This window comes from Nanorana parkeri, unplaced genomic scaffold (genome assembly GCF_000935625.1).
Source record: "Nanorana parkeri isolate BGI_ZX_2015 unplaced genomic scaffold, ASM93562v1 scaffold306, whole genome shotgun sequence".
NCBI classification, from domain to species: Eukaryota; Metazoa; Chordata; class Amphibia; order Anura; family Dicroglossidae; genus Nanorana; species Nanorana parkeri.
Window position 1 is genome coordinate 356,369 of NW_017306574.1, and position 20,361 is coordinate 376,729.

Below are 20,361 nucleotides of genomic sequence, written 5' to 3' on the forward strand. Positions count from 1 at the left end.
TAGGTGGAGCCAAGAATTATGGCCAGCCAACCTTGCTGATGGAGTATTCAAGCCATAATGGAGGCCAGGGGCTGACCCAATTCACTAGGGTCCACCGATAACTAAAACATCACTTTTGGGAAAATTGACAGTTTACATTACAATCAAGGATCACATTACTGTTGGGAAAACCCAAATCTCTTAGGTAGACAGGAACAGAACCAGTAAATGAGTTATTGCTAGGTGAGCTTGCTGATGAAGTATCCAAGACATAATGGAAGCCAGGGGCTGATTCAGTTCACAAGGCCCCATCTATTTTGTGAAAATTTTCCCTACTTTTGGGAAAGTTGATTCTATGACTACGCTACAATCAAGGATCAAATTACTGTTGTATGTCAGCACTTAAGAATGACTATGTGGCTGGTCACCTGGTGAATGCTTTGCAAGTATCAAGTAGGACACAGTGTAGTGGTCTCTGAACTAGGGTTGCCACCTGTCCGGGATTCACCCGGACAGTCCAGTTTTTGAGTCCTGTGTCCAGGTTTCAGGCTAGTTGACACCCAGACACAACATACTAAGTGCCGGAACTTTAAATTTTTTGCCAGATGCGGCTGCCATGAGCTCCTGTGCTTGCTGGGGACCTTGGCAGCCTTTCTGTGAGCCACAGGTGCCTGTGAACATCTCCGTCTTCCTGACACCATGCTACACCGCCTCTGAACCCCTGGTGAGACACCACACAGCCCGCACAGCACTCCTGACAGCCTGCATAGCTCACCTGAGATCCTACACAGCCACCTGAGTGCCTGCATAGCCCACCTGAGAGCCAGCATAGCCCACCTTAGAGCCCGCATAGCCAATCTAAGAGTCCGCACAGCCACCTGAAAATTGCTACATGCAGCCCTAGAGTGTTCGGGTTTCACTTGAAGAAAAGGTGGCAACCCTACTCTGACTGTTGTATCCATTGGATCTTCATGAGACTCTTGACATCGTTCCCTGTGATCGTCAATCTAGTCTCGCTTACATGGCCTTGTTTCATACTGGACCCTAGACTGTCTCCATACACCCGACACTTGTTCACAGCTTCAGAACACCATTCTGGAACCTGCACCCATCCCCTCCCCTTAGATAAAACCCTATTGACCTACAAAACACACCACACACAACACCACAACTGTTAGCATTTAGCCAAGACATCAGCTCTTACTTGCAGTAATCGGCAAAAGGTTTATTTTCAAAGCACTCAAATTAAAATGTGGCCGTTTATTTTGTCATATCTCCTCTTTTGCTTTCTTAACAAAAGTTCAAGCTATTTTTCAGCTCTGTTTCACTTATTCTTTTTGTCATCATATAAATATCATATGATATACTGTGTACTATATATATATATATATAAAACATTTTTTACAAATGGTAGGCAAAGCTTTTTACCTGATCTCATTTACCAAATTAGTTTTTTTTTCTTTGGTTAAAGGTACCCTTCTCGTTATTTCCCAGTGTTTGTCATGTTTCCACCATTTTTGCCATTTTGCCACTGTTTTTAAACACGAGGCTTTGCTTTTAGAACTTGTCACTTGTAAAAAGCATTGCACAACGAGGAGTGGCAAAAGGCCTTCCATGATTTACGGTCTGTGCTATAAACTGATCTTTGCAGTTTGGGGTGTACATTTTTATTAACTACAATTACCCTACTGTATCAAGGACACTCCACTGTAGTCCAGGAAATTCAAGTAAAACGCAGTTTATTAAGGGCAAACACAAAAAGTCTCTGTTCATTCACAGGGGAGCCTTCCCCTGTTACACAAGACAGCTTGCAGCAGCAACATAGGAGACAGTCTCTTGTTCGCATAAAGGTCAACATTTATGCACTTCTCATTATAATCAGCCTTCTTCAGCATATATAGTCCTTATATGCAGTCCCCAGCTCTAAGCCTCTCAGCACACTTCTGTGTGATACTCACTCTGCTCTCCCAGCAGTGGATCACAGACTCTCTCAGCGCTGTCCAACAGGTCCCTTGGGTCACCAACCTTCCTGACCTCTCCCCTCGTGGGCACTCACACTGCTCTCCCAGCATTGCGTCCAACAGGTCCCTTGGGTCACCGTCCTTCCTGACCTCTCCCAGCCTTCCCTGGCTGTTCCACATGCGTCCAGCACGCACCTGAGTCTGCCTGTGTCCGTGTGCTTCCTGAACACACACAACTCCAACACAACTCTCTGAGCACTGGGCTGGCTTCCTAATGAGGCTGCTCTCAGCCACCTGATCAGCCCAAGCTGGTCATTTCCAACAACTGGCCCCAGGACTGGAGATCTCATCCCACCCAGAGCTCTACGAAATCTCCAGAGCTCCAGATTCCAGCTACAATTCTGAAAACCTGGAAGAATCTGAAAGGCCAGGTTCTTCCTTATAAAATGCTTTACTCTCTGAACCCTCTCAGCTTCTCTGGCTGAGACTCCTGGGTGCCATAGTTGCCAAACTACACCGTGGCATTGGCTAAAACTGCCACACTACAATGTAAACCTCGATCGTAAGAGACTTTCCACACAGCCACCGATTGCATTCTCATGTGTCCTGGGGATGATGATAGTAGGCTGCAACCTGTTTTTTTTCAACAAAACAACAAAAACTGTTCCAATTTCTGAAACTTTGATATAAAATCTGGTAGTAATGGCTGGGGGAGGTCAATTCTCTAAACGATAGTGTATGTGGCAATTTCACAATTGTGAAAATTTTTAATCGAAAATTATATTTTCAGAAAAAGCATTATTCAAAGTCTAATAAACTATCTAACTGCTTTTCTCATTAGATTCTGCATTCAGGAAATATATCCATACGCTATATGCGGGTTTACACAACTACCGGCGTATACCCGCGTACAGCCATTCATGTTTATAGGCAGCTGTACACACTGGCTGTGTACCCTGGGAGCCTGCATTAACACTGTATGCCCCTGAATGTGTCCTAAATGATAATATTCTCACTGTCTTTTGCAAACCGAAACAGTCAATTCATCAATGTTAGAATGGCTTTTAATCCTTAAAAATATCCCTGGCTTCTGACTTGCAAGTAAAAAAAAGATAAAATAATATAATAAAAGAAAAGAAAAAAAAGAAAAAGAAAATGGCCGTAATATAAGATGTAAAAGCTTTCAATAATTTAATTATTATCATGGCCAAAATAAATATTTAATGAACCGTAAGGACCTTAGGTTGACTATTTTTAATTTTAATCGTTTTATGAATGAATGTTTTTGTTTTATTTATTTTTTTATGTTGGCAGACCAGGAAGAACACGCACAGCAAAAAACAGGATGTAAGTTGTCATTGAGGCGTTTAATTGATCAATTTCAAGCACCATATTTCAAGTATGTACCAGGCCTTACATCTAAAAAAAAACCCCATCAACAAAAAAACCCCGCACACATCTAAAAGCCTTGTCTCAACTACGTGCTGCCACTGGGATGGAGACGGTATGGCAGCCCACTGAAAATTCAGGGCTACATTATTTTCTGTAAAAGGAGTTATTGCCCCCTTTATAACCACTATGGTTCCATGTAGAAGGCTCTGATTGTATTATTTGATGGTATAGTGCACTCCGGATACATTGCTTGGATCTGATGTTTTCTTATTTATTAGTACATCTTAATATACAATGTACACCTCTGTACAGGCTCCGGTGAGCAAGAGCTTGCATGCACATACAGTTGTGTGAAAAAGTGTTGGCCCCCTTCCTGCTTTTTCATTCTTTTGCACGTTTGTCACACTTTAATGTTTCAGATCATCAAACAAATTTAAATATTAGTCAAATATAACACAAGTAAACACAAGCGATAACCAGTTATTAGGTTTAGGGGGCTAACACTTTTTCACACAGGGCCATGTGTGTTTGGATTTTGTTTTCCCTTAATAATAAAAACCTTCCTTTAAAAACGGCATGTTGTGTTTACTTGTGTTATCTTTGACTAATATTTACATTTGTTTGATGATCGGAAACATTAAAGTGTGACAAACGTGCAAAAGAATGAAAAATCAGGAAGGGGGCCAACACCTTTTCACACAACTGTAGGTGTCCACGGGTTTGAAAATAGTGAGGTCTAGCCATCGTAAATATAGAGGGCATTAAGACATTGATCATTGTTGGCTGTTTGCCTTTATGGGGTTATTGGGGTAGGCCAACGTGCACTATGTGCAGCATTTTGTTCTTTAGGCATCAATACATATACATCTATGCGAGCATGTGAAATTTCCTACATGGCTACTGCACCTGAGATCTAAAGGACATTAAACGTATTCATTAGTTAGGTTCCTATATTAAATGCATTGCATTGAGGGTTTGGAGTCCCGTCCATGGGACTATTAATAGGTTATCTTTTAAAAAGATTACGACATACAAATAAAAGAGCAATCTGACGCTGTCATATATCCTTTTGATGGTAAATGTTCTAATAATATACAACAAAGTGTAGTCTGTGCACCCGGCTGTCCTAGGCACCTGCCTCTCCACAAAACTAGGCTCGTATGCAATTCACTGGGTGCATTTTATGTCCTTTAAACTTGACCCTTGATTCATCAATTTAAATAAAACTGTTTATAGTATTAATAGTAAATCTCCAAAATTCCCTGTGTGATGAAACACATTCATAGGACATTCTCCAGATAAATGAGGGAGGGAGGGAGCGTAGAATCATCAGCAATGGTTTCTTGAAGCTCTAGAATGGTCAGCCATTAAGGTACATACAAGTGACAGATCTACAGTGATGTTGGGTATTTGTATGTTGGCCGTAGACTCTAGAGGGCCCCATGGGGATACTAAAATTTCTGCATTTCAAAGTTAGCAGCCTGTGCTCCTCCAAGTCTAGGTCTCCTTTAGGATCATCAGATGGTCATAAACAATTTGTACTCACACTCCCTGTACCTGGAAACATCATTCCAATATTATCTGCCACCCCTGCAATCTGCAAAGAGTATACTGCTGCAGAACCAACTCAAAATTCAAACACTGCATACTAAAACCTCTACAAAACTCCACAAACACATATAAGACGCAGAACACAAATGCCTAATGCATGACATTAAATGGTCTATCCTATCCCATTAAACTGGTGGTGGGCCCATGAATTGAAAAACAGCCTGTGGTCCAATGTACAAGTAGTCCATCGGTGACCAAGGCCAACTGCATGACATTAAATCGCCCATCAGATCCCATTAAACTGGTGGTGGGTCCGTGAACTGCAAAACCGCCCGCACACAATGTATAAGTAGTCCATCAGTGACCACAGCCAACTGCATGACAATAAATCATCCATCAGATCCCATTAAATTGGTGGGGGCCCGTGAATTGAAAAACAGCCGGGGACCCAAAATATAAGTAGTCCATCAGTGACCAACTCATTTCTAGTGTAACAACACATCAGATAAAATCATTTCTAATGGGATCCACATTATTCATACACAAAGCCCACTAATCTGCAGACCAGGACTGGGGCCAATGCCTACATCATGTGACCCTCTTATAATAATTTGATTGCACTTTGATGATCCTTATTGATAATTTGATTGCACTTTGATGATCCTCCATTGATAATTTGATTGCACTTTGAAATGATGTATGTGCAGTCATGGTATCTTATGTTAGGGGATTGCACTACACGACTGTCATGTGTACATGTCAATAAAAAGACAATTAAGAGTGGTATCTCGCAATCCTCTTACACAAGATACGGTATACAGAGCAAATGTAAGCATGTATGAGCAGGTGGGCTCTAAACTATAGCTGAAAGCCAGCCAACCTCCCCATATGACATAATAGTTCAATAAAATATTAAGTTAGCACACCAACCACAATTCTGATATATCAAAAATATAATAAAGGTTCATAAAATATATAGTAGGGGATATGTACAAATACAGAGGCATAAAGTGCAAAACGGAAGCTGTACAAACACGATATAAAGTAGTATCAAATATGTATGCCAAGGAAAAGTGGCCATGTAACCCTGTCTCAAGTTGGACCTGTTGTATATGGGGACCCCCAGCCTATATATAGGGCGCCAACTCATATTATAATAACCATAATGAAAATTCATAAAATATAGTAGATAATATTTAAGAATACAAAGGCAAAAATAAGGTCCCAAGAACATCTAATGTGTCGTGTTACCCAAACATATATGGGGACCAACAGCATTTAACTCCTGCGGGAGTTGGCAGCCTTCTTAAGCCCCCCATAGACAACAGGTCCTCCTTGAGAAAGAGGTCTGGGTACCCCGAAACATTCTTTGGACCTCATTTATGCCTTCGTATTCTTAAATATTAACTACTGTGTTTCTTGAACATTTATTAGAATTATTATAATATGAGTTGGCGGCCTGTGTCAAGGCTGCGTGTTCCCATAGACAACAGGTCCTCCTTGAGAACGGGGCCTGGTTACCCCAACACATTGTAGGTTCTTCGGACCTCTGTCTGACTTGACACTTTGCCGCCACTATACCTTGGCGTGCATATTGGACACTACTTTATGTCTGGCAACTTTGCGTTTGTACAGCTTCCGTTTGGAGCTTTATGCCTTCATATCTGTAAAAATACCACCAGCTATATATATTTTTTTTAACCTTTATAATATTTCTATAATTTCCCCAAAAAACGTTTCCATCAGAATTGCGGTTGGTCCTGAGGTAATATTTTACTGGACTCTACCGAAAAAGACTCTCAGATGCCCGAACCCTGGTTATAACGTTTGGTATTTCGGTTACCAAAGAGATAAAGAGAAAGGAGGAGGGAGAGAGAGAGAAAGAAAGAGAGAGAGAAAAGAAAGCAAGAGAGAGAGAGAAAGAAAGAAAGAAAGAAAGAAAGAAAGAGAGAGAGAGAAAGAAAGAAAGAGAGTGCGCGCGCAAGAGATATAGAAAATAAAGAAAGAGAGAGAGAGAGGAAGAGAGAGAAAGAAAGAGAGAAAGAAAAAGAGAGAGAAAGAAAGAAAGAAGAGGAGAGCGTGCGTGTGCGAGAGAGAGAGAAGAAAGAAAAAGAGAGAGAAAGAAAGAGAGAAAAGAGAGAAAGAGAGCGCGCATGCGAGAGAGAGAGAGAGAAAAAAGAGAGAGAGAGAAGAAAGAAAAAGAGAGAGAAAGAAAGAGAGAGAGAAAGAGAAAGAAAGAAGAGAGAGAGAAACAAAGAAGAGAGAGAGCGAGAGGAAGAGAGAGAGAGAGAAAGAGAGAGAGAGAAAGAGAGCGTGCGTGCGAGAGAGAGAGAGAGAGAGAAAAAAGAGAGAGAGTGAAGAGAGAGAGAAAGAGAGCGTGCGTGCGAGAAAGAGAGAGAAAAAAAGAAAGAAAGACTCTCTGATACCCGAACGTTGCTTATAATGTTGGATATTTCTGTTACCGAAGGGAAACGTTATACTTGGTAAGAGAAAGAAAGAGATAAATAAATAATTGTAGAAAAAACAAACAAATAATATTCATATTATAAAACACACAACATTCACCTAGCTTGGTGAATACAGTACACTAAGCAAAGTGAATCTTTTCACGCCAGTCATCTACAAGCAAAATCCTGTTGTTGTTATTTTTGTAAATGTCGCCCCGGGATGTAAAATGAACACGGGTTCACCTTCTTGGCTATAGTGAATCAGCCCCCCAAGGTCTACATACATCCCGCGGAATTAATTCTACGAATGTTTAATAAATGAGGGTAATATTAGATATTTTGGCATTCATCCGACTTATATCAAACCGGAAAAACAGACTCAACGCAACTGTATGAGTGTACAAAGACGAGGGAGGGGTTTGTAGTACAGAGAAAGAACAGAGGTCGGCAATGCAGCAAAAAGACGTCCGAATATTATTATTATACAGGATTTGTATAGCGCCAACAGATTGCGCAGCGCTGTACAATGTTAAGGGAGACATTACAGTTACAATACAATTCAAGACAAGGGGAGGGCTCTGATCCGGAGAGCTCACACTCTAAAACCGACTTGTATTAATCCCGCTATGAAAATAGAATTTGGAGCTTTTATCATGCGGCACTATCAACCAAAAAAGTGACAAGTTGTCATTTGTTGGGTAACTGATCCGGAAATAACAACTTGCACATTGCAGTTATATAAGCTGATAAGAAAGGTGACATATCTTCTAGTGGGTCAGGTTTATCATCTCAGCCTTCCTGTATCTAAATCTGGCCACATACTATACAATCTGATTGCTCAATCTCCTGGACAATCTCCTTTAACCATTACTGAAACTATGTGATATGAGGAGAAACCTGAACAACTCATTTCCTTTGTATCCAATCAGACGGACCCTTATACTACATAGTTGATGGAAGATCTAAAGGAGATTGTGCAATCAGATTGTGTAGTATATGGCCAGCTTAAGACGGCCTGTCTTTTGCTGCGTCAGATCTGCACATGTATGTTCAGCCTTATGAGCAGCCAAATTATAAATGGGTCAAAAATGTGCCCTGCGATACGAGTCAATGATGTGATGGTTGGGCAACTGTATTGATCACTCTTTTTGGCTTTGAAATCGTCTCACACACCCAACCCTCATCCTCATATCACCCAACTGTCACACTCATTTACCCAACCGTCACTCTCATGTACCCAACCGTCACTCTCATGTACCCAACCGTCACTCTCATGTACCCAACCGTCACCCTCACGTACCCAACCCTCACCCTCCCACACCACACCTAATACCCAACTATCACCCTCACGCACCTAAACCTCATCCTAACGTACCCAACCGTCACCCTCACGTACCCAACCGTCACCCTCATTTACCCAACCCTCATCCTCATATCACCCAACTGTCACCCTCATTTACCCAACCGTCACTCTCATGTACCCAACCGTCACTCTCATGTACCCAACCGTCACTCTCATGTACCCAACCGTCACTCTCATGTACCCAACTCTCACCCTCACATACCCAACCTTCACATACCCAACTATCACCCTCACGCACCTAAACCTCATCCTAATGTACCCAACCGTCACCCTCACGTACCCAACCGTCACCCTCATTTACCCAACCCTCATCCTCATGTACTCAACTATCACCCTCACACACCCAACCCTCACGTATTCAACCTTCACCCTCATATACCCAACCCTCCCCCTCCCGTATCCAACTATCACCCAAGGGCTTTACACAGTAGAAAAGCAAAAATTTTCTGGCACTCTTACATTAAAAAATGACACTGTCTAGCTATTGGGGTTAAAAACAAAGGTTTTAGCTGTACACCTTTTGCAAAATATACCCAACCCTCACCCTCACGTACCCAACTTTCACATACCCAACCTTCACCCTCATGTTCCCAACCTTCACCCTCATGTTCCCAACCCTCACCCTCATGTTCCCATCCCTCACCCTCATGTTCCCATCCCTCACCCTCATGTTCCCATCCCTCACCCTCACTTTCCCAACACTCACATACCCAACCTTCACCCTCATGTTCCCAAGCCTCACATACCCAACCCTCATGTTCCCAACCATCACTCTCACGTACCCAACCCTCACCCTCATGTTCCCAACCCTCATCCTCATGTACCCAACACATTTAACCAGCATCTCTACAACGGTACTTCAACGTGCCAATATCGACCATCGTTGGTCCCAGGAGCAGCCATAATTAGAAAGTAATTTTTATTCACCAACCAAAAGTTAATTCCTGAGGATGCAGCGCGCTGGGTAAGGGCACTTGGAAGGGTGAAGGTCTTACCTGCCGGCAGGACGTGAGCCTGGAGGATAGCGGATACGGCGATCCAGTTGGGCTTCATGGTGCCTCAGGGTGGGTCCCTGCTCTTCTCTTCGAGTTGTCACCTGCTCGGAGTAGAACCTCGGGCTCTCTCACCCACACTGCACAGGAAGTGGAAGATCTAAAACAACTTCTATACGTCTCGCTGCTGAATGACTGATACAACAACCAAACCCAACCACCACGAGCTCCCCGTCACTACCTCCCCTCTCCACTTCTCTCTGCAGGAAGCTCGCAGGTCTTGTAGATACTGATCATCAATCTGCCTCACTTAAAGTGGGACTCCGGACTAACAGAAAGTATTCCCCTTTAGTGTACTTATTGAACTCCGGCTTTATCTTCAGTCTTGCAGAGTTGTACCGCCTCCTCTCCTGGACTGAAATGGCTTCCTCTGATTTCCCTGATGGCTTCTCATAATGTGCATCAAAAGCTGCAGCAAGTCAGATAGAACCCGCCTCATTTCCTGGCTGGAGGATATCCAGCATCATCTATGGCTTTCCTCCCCAGCCCTGGTCTGTCTCTTTCATTCAATGGATATAAGTTCCTTCACCTATGCGGGCTCAGCATCACAGGTGGACATTACCTAGGGTGGTCCACATGCAAATACATCCTGTCTAGGAGCGCCCACTTCTCCAGACTGACCCCCACCCAGCATTTTGATATTTGCATAACTCCTCCCAAGAGCCAGGCCACTGCTTGCATCAGGGCTGAGGGCTTTTGGGAGGAGTACTGAGGCAGGGTGCTGTGATGTTTTCAGGAAACTATGTACAATGTACATACCGGTCCCTCCCACCAGCCATGATCTGACTGAAATGCATAGAGAAGCTCAGAGACCCCGTGATCACATCACTGAGTCTAAAATAAGGAGGAGGAACCACATCACTCAGCAGGGACCAGGCATCTGATACATGGATGTAGAAGAATTTCTTGGTGACAGATCAGAGTTAGCACTTGCCAGACAGGTACAGGAAGTGTTAATCATCTTTTATTGCAGGAAAACCATGTATGGGAACAGGGTCACTTTAAGGCATGTAAAAATGACACATGATCATACTGACTGAGAGGCCACTTTGGCACGCCTTAAGTGCACTTTACCATGCCTTGGGTGCTCCTGCCATGCCTTGGATGAAACAAGACTTGAATGTATTTTAAAGGAAAGGAGAGAAATTCAGAGCCATCGCTGACCTCCTTCTAAAAACCAGACCTTTTCAGTCACTCAAGGGGAACAACATGGCAGATTAGAAGTCGAGCGTTAGTTCGGGACGTGTAATCTGCATGCGTGTTCCATGTTTTGGCATTGGATAGTACTAATGCCATTGGGTTAGCAATGGCCATACAATGGCTGGGTCATGTAGGGGTTAATGACAGCAATGACAAGCACCTCTGAGTGTCAACAGTAATTATATTACGCCCGCAGATATACAAATAAATGTCTCTATAGGTGAGCACAGATTTCCCTCTTATCCAGGGAAAGTGTAACAATCCGTCCTTTCCTTATTCTGAAGAATTAAAAGCAAAGCTCTGATTGGTTAATGAGACACAATTCTGTTACAATGTTTCCCAACGACTTCCGTTGCAAATCGCACACGTTACTGCCACCTAGTGTTCATTTACAAGAATGCAACCGAATTGTATTTCCACATTGGAACGTAATTGGGATATATTTGTTACGTTTCCATTCACATAAAATCATTTTTTTTTTTTTAACTGCTACCTGATCAATGCATGCTCTACTCTGATAGAAACGTTGTTCTCTGTGCTGAGTATGGCTCAGGAATGCAAGGGGGTGCTGGACAGGTTAATGTTAACATAATGAACCGTGTCTATTCTGTGCTGGCAGATCTCAGAAGCAGTTGTACATTAGACCATAAACGTAGACAAAACGTGAAACGGGCTTTAAAGCCAAGTCAAGCTGCACTGATTGCTAGAATAAAACCGGGCCACACAGTGTCATTGCTTGTCATGGTGCTGGCAGCCAGGCCATCTGCACCATAGGAACACATGACACCATGAGGCCAGGCTGCCAGCATCAGAACAACCAGGTCACCCTTATCCTAGAAATCATGTATCATCTGAATTTACAACTCTGCCTCTGTTGCACCTAAAACCCAAGCCGTTGTCATCCCAGCTCAGTTCTCCTCTGCTGGTCTACAACCCCCCCCCCCCCCACACACACCCTTTTGAGAGGGGAAGGGTGTTCTGTAGTACAGCAGGGGAGAAAGGTATGACTGACAACACTGCTTGGGATTTTAATGCAGCAGAGGCAGAGTTGTCAGCTGAAACAGGAAGTGAGGAGCTCACTGGATTTTCAGCAGGGTCAACAGGCACTTGTGTTTTTAAAAAGTCAAAGTTCTGCGTTGGCTTTTTTTTTACATGCAGAAATGTGCATGCATTACAGAGATCTACTTATTTTTTTTAAGTAGATAGAGGATGAGGCCTCCTGGTCCCTCCCACAGCTCTGCTCTCTGCACAGGCTATGTAGAGCACAGCGATTACGTCACTGCTACTTTAACAAAGTAATATCCGGGAGTTACAAATGCATCAAGTGGATTCATATCCTATGTGGCTTTTGAGAAATAGGGCTGCCACCTGTCCAGGATTCACCCAGCTGAAACCGGGACATAAGACGTCAGACGGACGGGGCAACCACGGGGTCCTGGTGTTCCAACTTGAGTGCATGGAGGAGGCGTGGGGAAACGGAGGGACACTGGAACTTAGAGAGCAAGGAGGTGTCTGAAACACAAGGTGCAGATAAGTCTTGAAGGGCACAGGGGTTCTACTCCAGGCAAATGTGTTGCTCGCTATCTCTCCTCACTCCCCTTCCTGGCTGTCTCTCCTCGCTCTCTCTTATTGGCTGTCTCTTCTTTCTCTCTCTTCATTCTCTCTCTTCTATCTTCTGGTTGTCTCTGTCCTCTCTCTCGCTCCTCGCTTTCTCTTCTTGGCCGTCTCTCCTCGCCTGCCCTCCTGGCTGTCTCTTATTCTCTCCTCAATCTCTCTCCTCACATTCTACTGGCTGTCTCTCCTCACACTCTCTCTTGGCTGTGTCTCCTCACTCTCCCCCCTGGCTGTGTCTCCTCACTCTCTCTCCTTAATCTATCTCCTGGCTCTCTCTCCTCACACTCTCTCTTGGCTGTCTCTGCTCGCTCTCTCCCCCTGGCTGTGTCTCTTCACTCTCTCCCCCTGGCTGTGTCTCCTCACTCTCTCCCCTGGCTGTCTCTCCTCGCTCTCTGTCCTGGCTGTTTCTCCTCGCTCTCTCTCATTTGCTGTCTCTCCTTTCTCTCTCTTCAATCTTCTGGTTGTCTCTCCTCTCTCTCTCCCCGCTTTCTCTTCTTGGCTGTCTCTCCTTAGCCGTCTCTCCTCGCTTGCCCTCCTGGCTGTCTCTCCTTATTCTCTCCTCACTTTCTCCTGGCTGTCTCTCCTGGCTCTCTCTCCTTAATCTATATCCTGGCTCTCTCTCCTCACACTCTCCCCTGGCTGTGTCTCCTCACTCTCTCCCCCTGGCTGTGTCTCCTCGCTCTCTCCCCTGGCTGTGTCTCCTCACTCTCTCCCCCTGGCTGTGTCTCCTCGCTCTCTCCCCCTGGCTGTGTCTCCTCACTCTCTCCCCTTGACTATCTCTCCTCGCTCTCTCCCCCTGGCTGTGTCTCCTCGCTCTCTCCCCCTGGCTGTATCTCCTCGCTCTCTCCCCCTGGCTGTATCTCCTCGCTCTCTCCCCCTGGCTGTATCTCCTCGCTCTCTCCCCCTGGCTGTATCTCCTCGCTCTCTCCCCCTGGCTGTATCTCCTCGCTCTCTCCCCCTGGCTGTATCTCCTCGCTCTCTCCCCCTGGCTGTATCTCCTCGCTCTCTCCCCCTGGCTGTATCTCCTCGCTCTCTCCCCCTGGCTGTATCTCCTCGCTCTCTCCCCCTGGCTGTATCTCCTCGCTCTCTCCCCCTGGCTGTATCTCCTCGCTCTCTCCCCCTGGCTGTATCTCCTCGCTCTCTCCCCCTGGCTGTATCTCCTCGCTCTCTCCCCCTGGCTGTATCTCCTCGCTCTCTCCCCCTGGCTGTATCTCCTCGCTCTCTCCCCCTGGCTGTATCTCCTCGCTCTCTCCCCCTGGCTGTATCTCCTCGCTCTCTCCCCCTGGCTGTATCTCCTCGCTCTCTCCCCCTGGCTGTATCTCCTCGCTCTCTCCCCCTGGCTGTATCTCCTCGCTCTCTCCCCCTGGCTGTATCTCCTCGCTCTCTCCCCCTGGCTGTATCTCCTCGCTCTCTCCCCCTGGCTGTATCTCCTCGCTCTCTCCCCCTGGCTGTATCTCCTCGCTCTCTCCCCCTGGCTGTATCTCCTCGCTCTCTCCCCCTGGCTGTATCTCCTCGCTCTCTCCCCCTGGCTGTATCTCCTCGCTCTCTCCCCCTGGCTGTATCTCCTCGCTCTCTCCCCCTGGCTGTATCTCCTCGCTCTCTCCCCCTGGCTGTATCTCCTCGCTCTCTCCCCCTGGCTGTATCTCCTCGCTCTCTCCCCCTGGCTGTATCTCCTCGCTCTCTCCCCCTGGCTGTATCTCCTCGCTCTCTCCCCCTGGCTGTATCTCCTCGCTCTCTCCCCCTGGCTGTATCTCCTCGCTCTCTCCCCCTGGCTGTATCTCCTCGCTCTCTCCCCCTGGCTGTATCTCCTCGCTCTCTCCCCCTGGCTGTATCTCCTCGCTCTCTCCCCCTGGCTGTATCTCCTCGCTCTCTCCCCCTGGCTGTATCTCCTCGCTCTCTCCCCCTGGCTGTATCTCCTCGCTCTCTCCCCCTGGCTGTATCTCCTCGCTCTCTCCCCCTGGCTGTATCTCCTCGCTCTCTCCCCCTGGCTGTATCTCCTCGCTCTCTCCCCCTGGCTGTATCTCCTCGCTCTCTCCCCCTGGCTGTATCTCCTCGCTCTCTCCCCCTGGCTGTATCTCCTCGCTCTCTCCCCCTGGCTGTATCTCCTCGCTCTCTCCCCCTGGCTGTATCTCCTCGCTCTCTCCCCCTGGCTGTATCTCCTCGCTCTCTCCCCCTGGCTGTATCTCCTCGCTCTCTCCCCCTGGCTGTATCTCCTCGCTCTCTCCCCCTGGCTGTATCTCCTCGCTCTCTCCCCCTGGCTGTATCTCCTCGCTCTCTCCCCCTGGCTGTTTCTCCTCTCTCTTGGCTGTCTCTCCTCACTCTCTACCCCTGGCTGTGTCTCCTCACTCTCTCCCCTGGCTGTCTCTCCCCGCTCTCTGTCCTGGCTGTTTCTCCTCTCTCTTGGCTGTCTCTCCTCACTCTCTACCCCTGGCTGTGTCTCCTCACTCTCTCCCCTGGCTGTCTCTCCCCGCTCTCTGTCCTGGCTGTTTCTCCTCTCTCTTGGCTGTCTCTCGTCACTCTTTCTCCTGTATATTCCCCCGAAAGAAATTGCCGCGCACCGCCACAGTGTTCGAATTTCGCTTGAAGAAAAGGTGGCCACCGTATTGAAGAATATACTTAAATAAACATTTTTGTGACCGGAGTTTCGCTTTTCTTCTTCTGACTGCTGTAGAAACAAAGAGAAAAATTGCAGGAACTTGTAGTTCCCCATCTGCCCATGTGCCCCATAAAGCATCTCTGCAGGGTAGGGTCAGCCCAGTCAGTGTGAAATAACATTTTTACAGCCTTCTGCTTCCATTGAGACGAGTCTGAAAATTACAACGCTACACGCAAGCACACAAAGAAAATAAATACTATCCAGAGCCGGCGAATCGATACTCAGTCACCGCAAGCCACAGGAGGATTTGAAATCAATGGCTGCGATGCCACTGAGATTACACTGGCTATTGACAATTCCGTGTAGCACAGTATTGTGTGCAGTGAAATGAAGTTTTAATAATGACAGAAGGGATACATTCCTCTTTTCCCGGGGACGGGGAGATGACACATGCTCTCCAGCAGTGCCGACACGCAATCTTCACCGCCGGGAAATAGAAATAAATATTATTGTAATATCTGACACCGGCTCTTTTGAACTGAACAGCGAGGGATGCTATTTACAGCCTCTTCTACGTGAGCTTCGTGGCAAACATGACAAATATAAAGCCTTTGATCTGTCGAAAAACAAGAGCCAGCTTGCTCCTGTGCACAAAGCCACCTCCCTGAATACAGTGTTACCTCGGTTCACAAACGCTTCTGTCCGCGAACAATTTGGTTCACGAACAGGAAGTTCGGCAAAATTTTGCTTCCGTTCTGGAATTCCGCATCGGGTGACGAACACAACCGCAGCCATCTTTCCCGCTCTCACACATGGTCGTGGCTTCCTCTAGTCGAGAATATAGAGATGTCACCAGCACAGCAGACTCCTTCAAGGATAATCAATCGTGAATGTATTCCAAACTTATGTCAAATACACATATGGTGCATTTGACATAAGTTTGGAAAACATTCACAATTGACTATCCTTGAAGGAGTCTGGTGTGCTAGTGACATCTCTTTATTGTCTGCAATTGGCGGAACCATCCTCAGTCATTCCCAGCACCCTTCCCCATATTCGTGGGTTGTCCGGTAAAGAGTGCAACAAACCTTTCTCCTCATTTCCTCTAGTTGAGATCGCGGTCTGATCACAGTTTGATTCGGTTCGCGACCAGAATCGTGGAACTAATGAAGTTCGTGAACCGCGGTACCACCTGTGCATGCTTTGATGAGTTTGGTGTGGAGGAACTGGAGTGTCCTGCACAGAGCCCTGACCTCAACCCTACTGAACACCTTTGGGATGAATTGGAAAGGCAATTGCAAGGCAGGTCTTCTCATTCAACATCAGAACCTGAGCCAGCTCCATAAAGATTTGGTTTGATGGGTTTGGTGTGGAGTGGCTTCCACATAGCCATGAACAACACCCTTGTTCAATTGGAATTGTTGGAATACTGAAAGGTCTTCTCATACATCATTGAACCTGACCTCATACATCATCTTCTCATACATCATTGAACCTGACCTCATACATCATCTTCTCATACATCATTGAACCTGCCAATGTTCTTTTGGCAGAATGGGCACGAAGCTTCAAGGAGGGGTTAACCTTATATTAGTGGCCATGGTTTTGGTATGGGATGTCCAAACTGTTACCACAATTATCTAAAATGTCTTTGTAGCCTTCCACCATGACTGTGCTCCTGTACACAAAGCCAGCTCCATAAAGACATGGTTTGATGGGATTGGTATGGAGGAACTCGAGTGGCTTCCACAGAGGCCTGACCACAACCCTATTAAAAACCCTTGGGAGGGCTTGGAATGCAGAAAGGTCTTCTTATCCATCATCAGTACCTGACCTCAGTATTGGTATTTTGGCAGAATGGGCACAAAGCTGCAAGGGGGCTGCTAACTCCATTAGTGACTATAGTTTTAGGATGTCCAACATCCTATGTAGGTGTGATGGTCAGATGTCCACAAATCTTTACACCTATAGATGTATTAAACATGTTTTTGTCTATCTGTTCTAACACTACAAACAGTAAAGTGTATGTAAACCCGAACAATTATTATTTCTTAACCTTATTATCTGTTAAACATACCATTGAAAAGCATTTTGTTGTATTTGTTCAAAATAATGATTATATAAAAATGTTATAAAAAAATGTTGGTCACACCAGGAATTCAGAGCTGTCCTGTGCACACTGCCTGTTTTATCTGAAGAAGTTTAATTAGCCCCCTCAGTTCATATCCCAGTTCTTACTACAGAACAATGAATCCCTATGTTTTGAAAGTGAGGAGAGGGGGAGGGATTCAGTAGCTGAGCAACAGAAAAATGGGCAGTGCTGATGCCATTCAGTCCACAAAAATGCTGTGTGTTTTCTAGACCCCTTATGTCACCTTAAAGAGTACCTGTCAACTCCAATGTGCTATCACATAGGCGGTTTATGAGCCCTGTGACGGGGGAGAAAGGATGAATTCCCTGACTGATGGAGTTTACATCGTCTCCCTGGGCTTGTGTGGGTTTTTTCTGGATACTCTGGTTTCCTCCCACACTTCAAAGACATGCTGGTAGCTTAATTGGCCCCTGTCTTAAAGGAGAACTATGGGGTCAGGGCTTTTCCCCATAGTTCTCCGAAGGATAACGGGAGGACACAAACTAGCGTCCTCCCGTCACCCTAAGTCCAGTATACCGCGAGCTACAGCTCGCGGTATACTGAGACGCCGCAGCGGATCCCGACATCGATGTCGAGATCCGCCCAGCTGCGTGAGTGAAAGCTGGCTCTTCCTATCTAGAGGCAGAGCCAGCTGTACCCGCCCCCTCCCCCGTCCGGCCACTCAGCGCTGGTGGATCGGAGCTGGGAGGGGGGAATCCAGTCCCTCCCCTGTCACGGCAGAGAGCCGTGACAGGATCGAGAAGTGAGCGAACACCGGCATGTGTTCGCTCACCTCCCAATCTACTGAGCCGACCTGTGACAGTCTCATTGTCACAGGTTAATTGGCTCTAGTAAGTGTGTGCGTGTATGCATGCATGCGGGATAGGGATCATAGACTGTAAGCTTCTTAAGGATCCGGACTGATGTGATTGTACCAGGCTGCTAAAATTGCTGGTGCTATATAAATGCCTGTAAGGGGGCTGAAGGCAGCATCAGAGACGAGGGGTTAGACTGTGGGCTGAAAGGGGTGTCTTCTGCACCCAAATGGCAGCAAGGCTTGTTGAGGTGCACCTTGCAGAAGGCTTTGCAGAGGATTAAGCTCACCTCTGGCTTCAAGCCCTATAGTCTGAGTGGGAGCCAGGCTCCGAAGGCTTGCAGGTACCTAATGCAGAAGTAGATGAACGAGAAGGGGGGGATTCCTCTGACCCCTCCCCAGTCCTCTCACGTTGAGGCAGCAGCATACTCCGCCCCCGTGGTGTTAATAATCTCTGTGTCAAAAGCAGGGCCGAAAAGACAACATCCCTCAAAGAGGCTTAAATACTCCTTGTATGTAGTATCAACATCACAACTGCACCACCAGAGTGACCTGCACATTTGTATGGACATCAGACCCATAGGAGACACAAGTTGAGGTGCTTGTAACAAGCCATCACAGCTGAAGCACAAGGCTCCAGACATTGAATCCATCTGCACCATGAGACAGGGTCCAATCCTAGAGGTAGAGAGATCCCTTTTGAGGGAGTCCACCCATTCAGACACTGTTTGGCACATTAGTCACTGCCAATACAGGACAGAGGACAAAACCAGTCAATTCAACCTGTGAAGTAAGGTGGGATTCAAGATGCCGGTCATTGGAGGGAAAGTCACTATTGCGGGCCACCTTACAGACACTGAGCCATCCAGTTGTGCCAATGCCTGCATCCCCCTTGCCTGCTGTATTTCCACCTGCCAATAGCTTGTCACAATTGTGTTCCTGGGAAACACACATGTATGAATTGCTCCGCAGTGCTCGCAGCTGTAGAGGTCAGCGACGGCTTATTTTAAAGATCTTGGTAATATAGAAATACTTCAAAACGTCTATCGCCTGGCCACAGGTTCACATTAAATTCTGAATATACATCACTTGAAATCCATTATTTGTATGCGATTTAATAATAACCACACATACATTTTGTATAAAGTTAAAATTTATTTAAGATTACAAATTGATTTCAGTGCAATCTCACACAAAGTGCTTTAACATTTTCATATCCTTAAAAAAACAAAAAATCAGACTATTTTAAGATTCAAAATCTTTATACGGTCTCTAAACATTGCTCAATGATTTTAAGGCAAAAAGGGGAACAATCGAGAATTCACAGAATAATATCTACTGCAGAGTGCAATTCATCTTCTTTTCATGATGATTTCTTCATAAGAAGTGCTCTGCTTTCTATTTTGTGACCACAGAATAAGGAGGAACAAAGTTCTCACAAAAGGAACATAAAAAAAAACTGTCACGGCAGAACTTGCTCCTGTTTTCATGAGACGACTGAGATGTAAAGGGACGTTCACAGCTGCGTAGAGAGGGTGGAGCAGTGCCGCTTCACTGTAACAGAGGCCGATGAGGTAATTCTAAAACAGGTTTCCTGGTTCAAAGCAAAGAAACATCCAGTTGTTCCGTGTGATTTGTTGACCTAATCTAATATGGAGGCTCCCAGACACGGCAGAGGACAATTTGGGCCTTATTCAGTAAAGAGTTATACTTTGGGTAACTCGAGTGCCACACTTATGGTCAAAGAGTCCGAAGTAATGTTTTCTTAAATAGCCAGTAGAAAGTAAGCCAATGCATTTCAGGGGTTCGGACAGCGTGGGTTGGAGCAATGGACATTGCAGTGGAGGGAGAGACTCTATGTGGGTTTGGATATAAGAAAAGCCTTATAAGTTCAGTTTTATTGGGAGTACCCGTCTTTTTTATTACCATTACAATAAAAGAAGAAAAACATGTTGATGAGGCTCCTGTCTTGTGCTTAAATATTTTTTTAACTTGTGTTGTAGCCCTGATGAAGGGGTACTGTCCAAACCCCCTAAACACATGTGCTTTCTTTCTACTGATTTAATAAAACATCACTTTGGACCACCAGTGTACTTGTTCTTGTATAGTTGGACTTTTCTCAAGACCCCTCCTTTAGGGATGTTGTGGTATACAGGTGAAACGCGATTAGAATATCGTGCAAAGTTCATTTATTTCACTAATGCAACGTAAAAGGTGAAACTAATATATGAGAGAGACTCATTACATGCAAAGCAAGATAA